At 37.1% G+C, this 12,685-nt stretch overlaps 1 pseudogene; it reads right to left on the minus strand.

The window, feature by feature from the left end:
* Positions 1-6,169: 6,169 nt before the first annotated feature.
* LOC104654076 lies at positions 6,170-6,589 on the minus strand (annotated as a pseudogene).
* Positions 6,590-12,685: the final 6,096 nt, after the last annotated feature.

Here is a 12,685-nt window from a genome sequence, read left to right on the forward strand (position 1 = left end):
CTATCTCCTTCAGTTCTGCTCTGATCTTAGTTATTTCTTGCCTTCTGCTAGCTTTTGAATGTGTTTGCTCTTGCCTCTCTAGTTCTTTTAATTGTGATGTTAGAGTGTCAATTTTAGATCTTTCCTGCTTTCTCTTGTGGGCCTTTAGTGCTATAAATTTCCCTCTACACACTGCTTTAAATGTGTCCGAGAGATTCTGGTATGTTGTATCTTTGTTCTCATTGGTTTCAAAGAACATCTTTATTTCTGCTTTCATTTCGTTATGTACCCAGTAGTCATTCAGGAGCAGGTTGTTCAGTTTCCATGTAGTTGAGCGGTTTTGATTGAGTTTCTTATTTCTCAGTTCTAGTTTGATTGCACTGTGGTCTGAGAGACAGCTTTACTTCCAATTATGTGGTCAATTTTGGAATAAGTGCGATGTGGTGCTGAGAAGAATGTCTATTCTGTTGATTTGGGGTGGAGAGTTCTATAGATGTCTATTAGGTCCGCTTGGTGCAGAGATGAGTTCAATTCCTGGATATCCTTGTTAACTTTCTGTCTCGTTGATCTGTCTAATGTTGACAGTGGAGTGTTGAAGTCTCCCATTATTATTGTATGGGAGTCTAAGTCTCTTTGTAAGTCTCTAAGGACTTGCTTTATGAATCTGGGTGCTCCTGTATTGGGTGCATATATATTTAGGATAGTTAGCTCTTCCTGTTGAATTGATCCCTTTACCATTATGTAATGGCCTTCTTTGTCTCTTTTGAACTTTGATGGTTTAAAGTCTGTTTCATCAGAGACTAGGATTGCAACCCCTGCTTTTTTTTTTGTTCTCCATTTGCTTGGTAGATCTTCCTCCATCCCTTTATTTAGAGCCTATGAATGTCTGTGCATGTGAGATGGATCTCCTGAATACAGCAGACTGATGGGTCTTGACTCTTTATCCAGTTTGCCAGTCTGTGTCTTTTAATTGGAGCATTTAGTCCATTGACATTTAAGGTTAATATTGTTATGTGTGAACTTGATCCTGTCATTATGATACTAACTGGTTATTTTGCTCGTTAGTTGATGCAGTTTCTTCCTAGCCTCGATGGTCTTTACATTTTGGCATGTTTTTACAATGGCTGGTACCGGTTGTTCCTTTCCATGTTTAGGGCTTCCTTCAGGGTCTCTTGTAAGGCAGGCCTGGTGGTGACAAAATCTCTAAGCATTTGCTTATCTGTAAAGGATTTTATTTCTCCTTCACTTATGAAACTTAGTTTGGCTGGATATGAAATTCTGGGTTGAAAATTCTTTTCTTTAAGAACGTTGAATATTGGCCCCCACTCTCTTCTGGCTTGTAGAGTTTCTTCCGAGAGATCTGCTGTTAGTCTGATGAGCTTCCCTTTGTGGGTAACCCGACCTTGCTCTCTGGCTGCCCTTAAGATTTTTTCCTTCATTTCAACTTTGGTGAATCTGGCAATTATGTGTCTTGGAGTTCCTCTTCTGGAGGAGTATCTTTGTGGCGTTCTCTGTATTTCCTGAATTTGAATGTTGGCCTGCCCTACTAGGTTGGGGAAGTTCTCCTGGATGATATCCTGAAGACTGTTTTCCAACTTGGTTCCATCTTCTCCCTCACTTTCAGGCACCCCAATCAGACGTGGATTTGGTCTTTTTACATAATCCCATACTTCTTGCAGGCTTTGTTCATTTCTTTTTCTTCTTTTTTCTTTTGGTTTCTCTTCTCACTTCATTTCATTCATTTGATCCTCAATCGCTGATACTCTTTCTTCCAGTTGATCGAGTCCGTTACTGAAGCTTGTGCATTTGTCACGTATTTCGCGTGTCATGGTTTTCATCTCTGTCATTTCGTTTATGATCTTCTCTGCATTAATTAGTCTAGCTGTCAATTCTTCCACTCTTTTTTCAAGATTTTTAGTTTCTTTGCGCTGGGTACGTAATTCCTCCTTTAGCTCTGAGAAGTTTGATGGACTGAAGCCTTCTTCTCTCATCTCATCAAAGTCATTCTCTGACCAGCTTTGATCCGTTGCTGGCGATGGGCTGCGCTCCTTTGCATGGGGAAATGCGCTCTTATTTTTTGAATTTCCAGCTTTTCTGCCCTGCTTTTTCCCCATCTTTGTGGTTTTATCTGTCTCTGGTCTTTGATGATGGTGACGTACTGATGGGGTTTTGGTATAGGTGTCCTTCCTGTTTAATAGTTTTCCTTCTGACAGTCCGAAGGACTGTCTGTTGGTCTGTTGGTGATTGCTTGAAGTACCACTCCAGACCCTGTTTGCCTGGGTATCAGCAGCAGAGGTTGCCGAAGATAGAATATTGCTGAACAGCGAGTGTACCTGTCTGATTCTTCCTTTGGAAGTTTCCTCTCAGGGGTGTACTCCACCCTGTGAGGTGTGGGGTGTCAGACTGCCCCTAGTGGGGGATGTCTCCCAGCTAGGCTACTCAGGGGTCAGGGACCCACCTGAGCAGGCCGTCTGTCCGTTCTCAGATCTCAACCTCCGCGTTGGGAGATCCAGGGCTCTCCCCAAAGCTGTCAGACAGAGTCATTCCCGTCTGCGCTGGCCCCCACTGCCTCCCTTGTTGGTCTTCAGCTGTGCCCTGTCCCCAGAGGTGGAGACTACAGAGTGAGGCAGGCTTCCTTGAGCTGCTATGAGCTCCACCCAGTTCGAGCTTCCCAGCGGCTTTGTTTACCTACTTAAGCCTCAGCAATGGCGGGCGCCCCTCCCCCAGCCTCGCTGCTACCTTGTGGATAGATCACTGCAGACTGCTGCCTTAGCAGTGAGGGAGGCTCCATGGGTGTGGGACCCTCCCGGCCAGGTGTGGGATATATTCTCCTGGTGTGCCTGTTTGCTTAAAGCGCAGTATTGGGGTGGGAGTTACCCGATTTTCCAGGTGTTGTGTGTCTCAGTTACCCTGGCTAGGAAAACGGATTCCCTTCCCCCTTGCACTTCCAGGTGAGGCGATGCCTCGCACTGCTTCGGCTCTTGCTGGTCAGGCTGCAGCAGCTGACCAGCACCGATTGTCCAGCACTCCCTAGTGAGATGACCCCAGTACCTCAGTTGAAAATGCAGAAATCACCGGTCTTCTGTGTCACTTGCGCTGGGAGTTGGAGACTGGAGCTGTTCCTATTCGGCCATCTGGCTCCGCCCCTCCGTTTTCCTTTTTTTTTATTACAACTACCCTAATTGGTGTAAAGTGGTTTCGATTTGCATTTATCTAATGCCTAATGATGTTGAGCATCTTATTTATGCTTATTGCCCACATTTATATCTTTGGAGAAATATTTATTCAAATCTTTTGCCCATTTTTTAATTGGGTTGTTTGATTTTTGCTGTTGTTGAATTGTAGGAATTCTTTATTCTCTGTAATAATCTCTTAGGTATGTAATTTGCAGATATTTTCTTCGACTATAAGTTGTCTTTTTACTTTTTTTCTACATTTTTTCTTTTTCTTTTTTCTTCTTTTATTGAGATGCAATCTCACTGTGTCACCCAGACTGGAGTGCAATGGCACAATCTCAGCTCACTGCAACTTTCGCCTACCAGGTTCAAGAGATTCTTCTGCCTCAGCCTCCCAAGTAGCTGGGACTACAGGGACATGCCACCACGCCAGCTATTTTTTTGTATTTTTAGTAGAGACAAGGTTTCACCTTGTTAGCCAAGATGGTTTCAATCTCCTGACCTTGTGATCTGCCCATCTCAGCCTCCAAAAGTGTTGGGATTATAGGCGTGAGCCACTGCCCCTGGCCGTCTTTTTAATTTCTTAATAATGTCCTTTGATACATGAAAGTTTTCAATTTTGATGAAGTCTATTATATATACAGTTTTTTCTTTTGTTGTGCATGTTTTTAGTGCCATATCTAAGAACTCATTACCATATTCAAGGCCTTGACAGTTTATCCCCGTGCTTTCTTATAAGAGATTTTAGGTTTTTGCTTTTATATTTGGGTAATTTATCCATTGTGAGATTATTTTTGTGTGCAGTTTAACGTAGGGGTACAACTTCACTCTTTTGCATGTGGAAATTTAGTTATTCCACCACAATTCGTTGGAGAAACTATTCTTTCTCAATTGAATAAACTTGACACCCTTGTCAAAAATCAATTTGTTACACCAGGGCACAAAATGACGAGTATCACTTTTTTTTTCCCACTCATGTGTGAGGACTAAAAAAAAAAAAAAAAAAAAAAAAAAAAAAGAAAAAAAGAAATTGATCCCATGGAGATGGTGAATAAAATAGTGCTTACCAGAAGCTGGGAAATGTAGTGGAGAGTAGGGGATAAAGATGGGTTGGCTAGTGGGTACAAAAATACAGTTAGGTAGAAGGAATATGTTCTAGTCCTCTAGAGCACTGTAGGGTGACTATAGTTAACAAAAAAAATGTTGTACATTTCACAACAGCTAAAAGAGAAGACTTAGAATGTTTCCAACGCAATCATATTATAGATGTTTGAGGTGATGGTTATCTCAATTACCCAGATTTTATCATTACGTATTGTTTGATTGCATCAAAGTATCACATATACCCCATAAATATGTACAACAATTATGTACCTATAAAATAAAAAATTAATTGGCCATAAATATACAGATTGATTTCTGAACTCTCAGCTATATTCCATTTGTTTATATGACTATTCATATTGTTTTTATTCCTATAGCTGTGTACTCAATTTTGAAATTAGGAAGTGTGAGTCCTCCAACTTTGTTGTCCTTCGTCATGATTGTTTTGGCTATTCAGGGCTTTTTGAAATTTCATATACATTTGAGAATCAGCTTTTTGACTTCTGAAAAGAAAGGCTGTTGAAATTTTAATAGGATTATATTTATTCTGTAGATTGCTTTAAGTAGTGTTGGTATTTTAGCAATGTTAAATTTCTCAATCCATGAACATTAATGTCTTTCTATTTATTTAGGTATTCTTTCAGAAATATTTTATAGTTTTCCATTGAGAAGATTTTCACCTTTTTGGTTAAACTTATTCCTAGATATTTTATTATTTGTATGTTATTTCAATGAAATTGTGTTTTTAGTTTTTTTTTTATTGTTCATTGCTGATCTGCAACTTTGCTGAATTAATTTATTAGGTCCAGTAGATTTTTTTTTTTTTTGAGGATTCTTTGGTATTTCCTATTTATAGGATCATGTCATCTGTGAATATAGTTTTCCTTCTCTTATAATTTGGATTTTTAAAATTTCTTTCTCTTATATATTTCCCTGGTTATGACTTTTAGTATGATGTTGGATAGCAGTGATAATTTGAACATTCTAGTCTTGTACCTGATCTTTAGGGGAAAATATTTCAGTCTTTCAGTATTAAGTGTGTTATTTCCTGTGAGTTTTTCTTATACACCCTTTATCATGTTGTGGACATTTCCTTCTACCCCTAGTTTTCTGAGTTTGCTTATCATGAAGGTGTGTTGGATTTTGTAAAATGCCTTTTCTGCCTCAATTGAGAGGCTCACGTGGAGTTTTTAAATGCTCTTTATGTGTTGCATTCTGTTGATTGATTTTTTTAGGTTGAACCATTTTTGTATTCTTGGGACATATCTCATTTGGTTATGGTATACAACCTTTTTTTTTTTTTAAACCTACATTTGCTGGTTGCTTTATTTAACTTTTCACTTTAAACACAAGACGAAATCCAAAACCTCTGAACTTGTACTTTTCAAATTGAAAGAGAATAGCTACAATTCTAAAATAGCATCAATACAGTATCTCATTCTTAATAGTATTAATGGACTATACTGAAATATGTATAAATATGTATAAATATCTCATATTGTACTCAATTTGCCACTGAAATCAATTACAAATGTTTATTTTGAAAGGTGCTACTATAAAGTTTATAGACTCAAATATTTACAATGGTTATTCAGATTTATGGAATACCTAGACAACAGGTTCATCTTCAACCTGTGGGCTATTTTATAATATTTATGAGCAGTAATTTTAATGACATAGAAGGCCATTTTTTAATATAAATTAGAAGCATTAAAATCATCTGTCTTTAGTGCCTTCAATTGTCATATGGCCATAAACCAAACACTCCCAAAATTTCAAATGATCACTGAGACTACTTGTGCAAAAATTCCCATGTGTCAGTACTTTCAATGTTGCGTGCATCAAATTATAGTACAAAAGTGACTATAAACAAGATGCAGCCCCTCTATTTCCATGAATAGCATATTGTATTATAGTAAACTGAGTTTATATTCCACCACGTGTCATTCTCCCATTACTTCACTTTGTGACAGATAAGAATAGCTTCAAATCTGGTAGACTCTTCATTATCTCTCAAAATATCCAATGAAAGGTTTGAGCTCAAAAGAAAAGGAAGACATCGAATCTGCTGCACTGCCTTAAATTTCGATTTATTATTTTAGTGGAGCAAATAACCACTGAATGTTTCTCAGTGGGGAAATATTCATTTTATCTTGGTTAAGCTGGAAATTCTCTTCCGAAAATTCAAGAGGATGACTAGGTAAAAGTTCATTTTTCATACACACACACAAAACTATCAGAAGATTATGACTTTCAAGAGATCCTCTTGCTGCAAGTTCAGTAGCGGGAATACTGCCCTTTAGATGAGATCCAAGTCCTCTGGTATCCATCTTCAGCCACTCTCTACAATCCTTTTAATATGCTGTTGGATTTGATTTCCTCATTTTTTTAAGGGATTTTTGTTTGTATCTTCCAAAAGAATATAGCTCTGTGAATTTCTTCTCTTGCAATGTCTTTTCTGACTGGTATTAGAGTAATGCAGACCTTACAAAATAATTTAGAAAGTGTTTTCTTCTCTTAAATTTTTTGAAAAGTCTCAGAAAAATTGATGTTAATTTTTCATTAAATGTTTAATGAAACTCACCAATGAAGTAATCTGGTCCTGGACTTTTCTTCATTGGGACATTTTTTATTACTGATTCAATCTCATTCTGTGTTATAACTTTGTTCAGATTTTTTACTTCTTTTTTAATCAAATTTGGTAATGACTATGTTCCTAGGAATTTGTTTATTTGATCTATATTATCTGATTTGCTGGTGTAAAACTGTTCATAATATTTTCTTACAATTATTTTTGTTTCTGTAAGTTTTTTTAAATATGTATTTTACAAAAGCTTATGTTAAAATATGTTTATTAGTATTGATGTACAATATTTTTTCTCCCTTTATAACTTTTCTTGATTTCTCAGTTAGTAATTCCTCCTGAAACTGACTTTTACTTCTGTGTGTTTGTGTGTGTGTGTGTGTGTGTGTGTGTGTGTGTATGTGTGTTGCATTGCCATTTCTACTGTGGCAAAACTCAAGGCAATATTCTTACTTAATTGAGAGTGCAGGAAGACATGGATTAGACCAGAAAAGCAGGACTTATTCCACTGACTCAAAATTTTTCTGACGTTACCAGAGATGAGGTATTTCTCAGAAATATATTCTGCACCTAAACAGGAACTTCTATAAGCATCAATTTTATATTATTGTTCCTATCTTTTGGGGATTGTTGGCACTGGACATGAGATGCTCTTAGGTTGCACACATATACACAGAATTAACCATTGAATCTCTTAAACAGAAAAGTGTGCCCTTTTCAATTTCATTTAAGCTTTCCGTCAGGTTCGAGAGTTTGGAGTAAACACGTCTTTAACATGCCTCTGATGGCTACTTTTTCTTTTCTTTTTTTTTTCTTTCTGTCTTTTCTTTGTTTTGTAAGCTGCAGACAAACCTTCATTTATTTATTTATTCATTCTTTTTTTTTGTTCCACAGAGTTTTGCTGAGCACCGACTCCAAGCAAGGCATGTGCTAGGTGCCTGGGATAAAATAGTGACTCACAAAGTGGAGGACCCTGTCTTATGATGTTTCTATTATCAAAATTCAGGCAAGACTTAGAATAAATATTTAAGTTAAACTTGATTTCAAAAAGCTAAAACAGGTTATGTAGTCCATTTCAACAGCTTTAAAAAAAAAAAAATGAGACATGCAGCTAATCAGTAATGGAGCCTATATTCAATCCAGATTCCACAATCAATATTCATGTATTTATTTATTTATTCGGTTTTTTTGTTTGTTTTTAATTTTACTTTAAGTTCTGGGATACAAGTGCAGAATGTGTAGGTTTGCTACATAGGTATACACGTGCCAGGGTGGTTTACTGAACCTATCAACTTGTCCTCTAGGTTTCAAGCCCCACATGCATTAACTATTTGTCCTAATGCTCTCCCTCCCATCACCCTCCACCCCCTGACTGGCTAAGGTGTGTGTTGTTCTGCTCCCTGTGTCCATGTGTTCTCACTGTTTACCTCCCACTTATGAGTGAGAACATGCAGTGTTTGGTTTTCTGTTCCTGTGTTACTTTTCTGAGGATAATGGCTTCCAGCTTCATCCACGTCCCTGCAAAGAACGTGATCTCATTACTTTTTATGGCTGAATAGTATTCCATGGTACTGGTACCAAGGCAGATAGATAGACCAATTGAAACAGAATAGAGACCTAAGAAAGAACAGCACACATCTATGACCATCTGATCTTCGATAAACCTGACAAAACAAGCAATGGGGAAAAGATTTCCTACTTAATAAATATGTACCACATTTAATTTATTCAGTCTTATAATTGGTGGGCTTGGTTCCATGTCTTTGCTATTGTAAATAGGGGGCTGCAGTAAACATACATGTGCATGTTTCTTAATAGTAGAATGATTTATACTCCTTTAGGTATGTAACCTTTAATGGAATTGTTGGGTCAAAAAGTATTTCTGGTTCTAGATCCTTGAGGAATCACTACACTGTCTTCCACAATGGTTGAATTAATTTACATACCCACAAACTGTGTAAAAGTTTATCCTATTTATCCACAGCCTCACCAGCATCTATTTTTTATTGACATTTTAATAATCAACATTCTGACTGGCATGAGATGGTATCACATTGTGGTTTTGATTTGCATTTCTCTAATGATCAGTGATGTTGAGCTTTCTTTCTTAGGTTTGTTTTGGCCACATAAATGTCTTCCTTTGAGAAGCGTCTGTTTATATCCTTTCCCCACTTTTTCATTGGGCTGTTTTTTTTTTTTTTTTTTTTTCTTGTAAATTTGTTTAAGTTTTCTATAGATTCTGGATATTAGACCTTGTCAGATGGGAAGATCGCAAAAATTTTCTCCCATTCTATAGGTTGTCTGTTCACTCTGATGAGTTTCTTTTGTTGTGTAGGAGCCTTTAGTTTAATTAGATTTCATTTGTCAAATTTGGCTTTTGTTGCAATTGTTTTGGCATTTTTGTCAGGAAATCTTTGTATATGCCTGTGTCCTGAATGGTATTGCCTAGGTTTTCTTCTAGGGTTTTTTATGAATTTGGGTTTTACATTTAACCCTTTAATCCATCTTGAGTTATTTTTTGTAAAAGTTGTAAGGAAGGGGTCAGTTTCAGTATTCTGCATATGGCTAGTCAGTTTTCCCAGTACCATTTATTAAGTAGGAAATCTTTTCCCCATTGCTTGTTTTGTCAGGTTTATCGAAGATCAGATGGTCATAGATGTGTGGTGTTCTTTCTTAGGTCTCTATTCTGTTTCAATTGGTTTATCTGTTTGCCTTGGTACCAGTACCATGCTGTTTTGGTTACTGTAGCCTTGTAGTATAGTTTGAAGTGAGGAAGCATGATGCCTTCAGCTTTGTTATCTTTGCTTAGGATTGTCTTTGGTGTATGGGCTCTTTTCTGATTCCATATAAAATTTAAAGTAGCTTTCTCTAATTCTGTGAAGAATATCAGTGATAGTTTGATGGGAATGGCATTAAATCTCTAAACTACTTTGGGCAGTATGGCCATTTTTATGATATTGATTCTTCCTATCCCTGAACATGGAATATTTTTCCAATTGTTTGTATCCTCTTTTAATTCCTTGAGCAGGGGTTTGTAGTTCTCCTTAAAGAGGACTTTCACATCCCTTGTTAGCTGTATTTCTAGTTATTTTATTGTCTTTGTAGCTATTGTGAATGGGAGTTCATTCATGATTTGGCTCTCTGGTTGTCTATTTTTGGTGTATAGGAATGCTTGTGATTTTTGCACATTGATTTTGTATCTTGAGACTTTGCTGAAGTTGCTTTAAAGCTTAAGGAGTTTTTGGGCAGAGACGATTTGGTTTTCTAAATATAGAATGATGTCATCTACAAACAGAGACAATTTGACTTCCTGTCTTCCTATTTGAATACCCTTTATTTCTTTATCTTGCTTGATTGCTCTGGCCAGAACTTCCAATACTATGTTGAATAGGAGTGGTGAGAGAGGATTTCTTTGTCTTTTGTTGGTTTTCAAAGGGAATGCTTCTAGCTTTTGCTCTTTCAGTATGATATTGGCTGTGGATTTGCCATAAATAGCTCTTATTTTGAGATATGTTCCATCAATATTTAGTTTATTTAGAGTTTTTAACATAAAGGGGTGTTGAATTATATTGAAGGCCTTTTCTGCATCTTTTGAGATAATCCTGCAGTCTTTGTCATTGGTTCTGTTCATATGACAGATTATGTTTATTGATTTGTTTCTGTTGAGCCAGCCTTGCAGCCCAGGGATGAAACTGACTTGATCATGGTGGACAAATTTTTGATGTGCTGGTGGATTCGATTTACCAGTATTTTATTGAGGATTTTCTCATTGATGTTCATCAGGGATATTGGCATGAAGTATTTTTGTTGTTGTTGTATCCCTGCCAAGTTTTGGTATCAGGATGATGCTTGCTTCATAAAATGAGGTAGGGAAGAGTCCCTCCTTTTCGGTTGTTTGGAATAGTTTCAGAAGAAATTGAACTAGATCCTTTCTGTACCTCTGGTAGAATTCGGCTGTGAATCTGTCTGGTCCTGGGCTTTTTTTGGTTGGTAGGCTACTGCCTCAATTTCAGAACTTGCTATTGGTCTATTCAGGGATTCGACTTCTTCCTGGTTTAGTTTTGGGAGAGTGTATGTGTCCAGCAATTTATCCATTTCTTCTAGATTTTGTAATTTATTTGTGGACAGGTGTTTATGGTATTCTGTGATGGTAGTTTGTATTTCTGTGGGGTCAGTGGGGATATCTCCTTTATCATTTTTTATTGCGTCTATTTGATTCTTCCCTTTTTTCTTCTTTATTAGTCTGGCTAGCGGTCTATCTACTTTGTTAATTTTTTCAAAAACCCAACTCCTAGATTCATTGATTTTTGAAGGGTTTTTCATGTTTCTATCTCCTTCAATTCTGCTCTGATCTTAGTTATTTCTTGTCTTCTGCCAGCTTTTGGATTCATTTGCCCTGCTTCTCTGATTCTTTTAATTGTGATGTTAAGGTGTCGATTTGAGATTTTTCTAGCTTTCTGATGTAGTCACTTAGTACTATAAATTTCCCTCTTAACACTGCTTTGGCTGTGTCCCAGGAATTCTGGTATGTTGTTTCTTTGTTCTCTTTGGTTTCAAAGAACTTCTTGATTTATGCCTTGATTTTATTATTTTCCCAGGAGTCATTGAGGAGCAGGTTGTTCAATTTCCATGTAGTTGTGTAGTTTTGAGTAACTTTCTTAATCCTGAGTTCTAATTTGATTACACTGTGGTCTGAGATTCTGTTTGTTATGATTTCAGTTCTTTTGCATTTGCTGAGGAGTGTTTTACTTCCAATTATGTGGTCAATTTTAGAATAAGTGCCATGTGGCACTGAGTAGAATATATATTCTGTTGTTTTGTTTTAGGAGAGTGCTGTAGATGTCTATTAGGACCACTTGATCCAGAGCCGACTTCACGTCCTGACAATCCTTGTTAATTTTCTATCTCATTGATCTGTCTAATATTGACAGAGGGGTGTTAAATATCCCACTGTTATGTGTAGGAGTTTAAGTCCTTGTGTAATTCTCTAAGAACTTATGTTATAAATCTGGGTACTCCTGTATTGGGTGCATATATATTTAGGATAGTTAGATCTTCTTGTTAAATTGATCCCTTTACCATTATGTAATGCCCTTCTTTGTCTTTTTTGATCTTTGCTGGTATAAAGTCTGTTTTGTCAGAGACTAGGGTTGCAACCCCCACTTTTTTGTTTTCCATTTGCTTGGTAAATTTTCCTCTATTCCTTTATTTTCAGCCCATGTGTGTCTTTGCACATAAGATGGGTCTCCTGAATACAGCACAACAGTGGGTCCTGACTGTTTATCCAACTTGCCAGTCTGTGTCTTTTAACTGGCGCATTTAGCCCATTTACATTTAAGGTTAATATCCTTGTTGTGAATTTGATTCTGTCATCATGATGCTGTCTGGTTATTTTGTACACTAGTTAATGCAGTTTCTTCACAGTGTCATTGGTCCTTGTATTTCAGTGTGTTTTTGCAGGGGCTGGTATTGTTTTTTCCTTTCCGTATTTAGTTCTTCCTTCAGGAGCTCTTGCAAGGCAGGCCTGGTGGTGGTGAAATCCCTCAGCATTTACATGTCTGAAAGGATTTTACTTCTCCTTCACTTATGAAGCTTAGTTTGGCTGGCTATGAAATTCTGGGTTAAAAATTATTTTATTTCAGAATGTTGAATATTGGCCCCCACTTTCTTCTGGTTTGTAGGGTTTCTGCCGGGAGATCCACTGTTAGCCTGATGGGCTTCCTTTTGTAAGTGACCTGGCCTTTCTCTCTGGTTGCCCTTAACAGTTTTTTCTTCATTTCAACCTTGGAGATTCTCATAATTATGTGTCTTGAGGCTGATCTTCCTGTGGAATATCTTAATG

Source organism: Rhinopithecus roxellana, chromosome 7 (assembly GCF_007565055.1).
Source record: "Rhinopithecus roxellana isolate Shanxi Qingling chromosome 7, ASM756505v1, whole genome shotgun sequence".
Taxonomy (NCBI): domain Eukaryota; kingdom Metazoa; phylum Chordata; class Mammalia; order Primates; family Cercopithecidae; genus Rhinopithecus; species Rhinopithecus roxellana.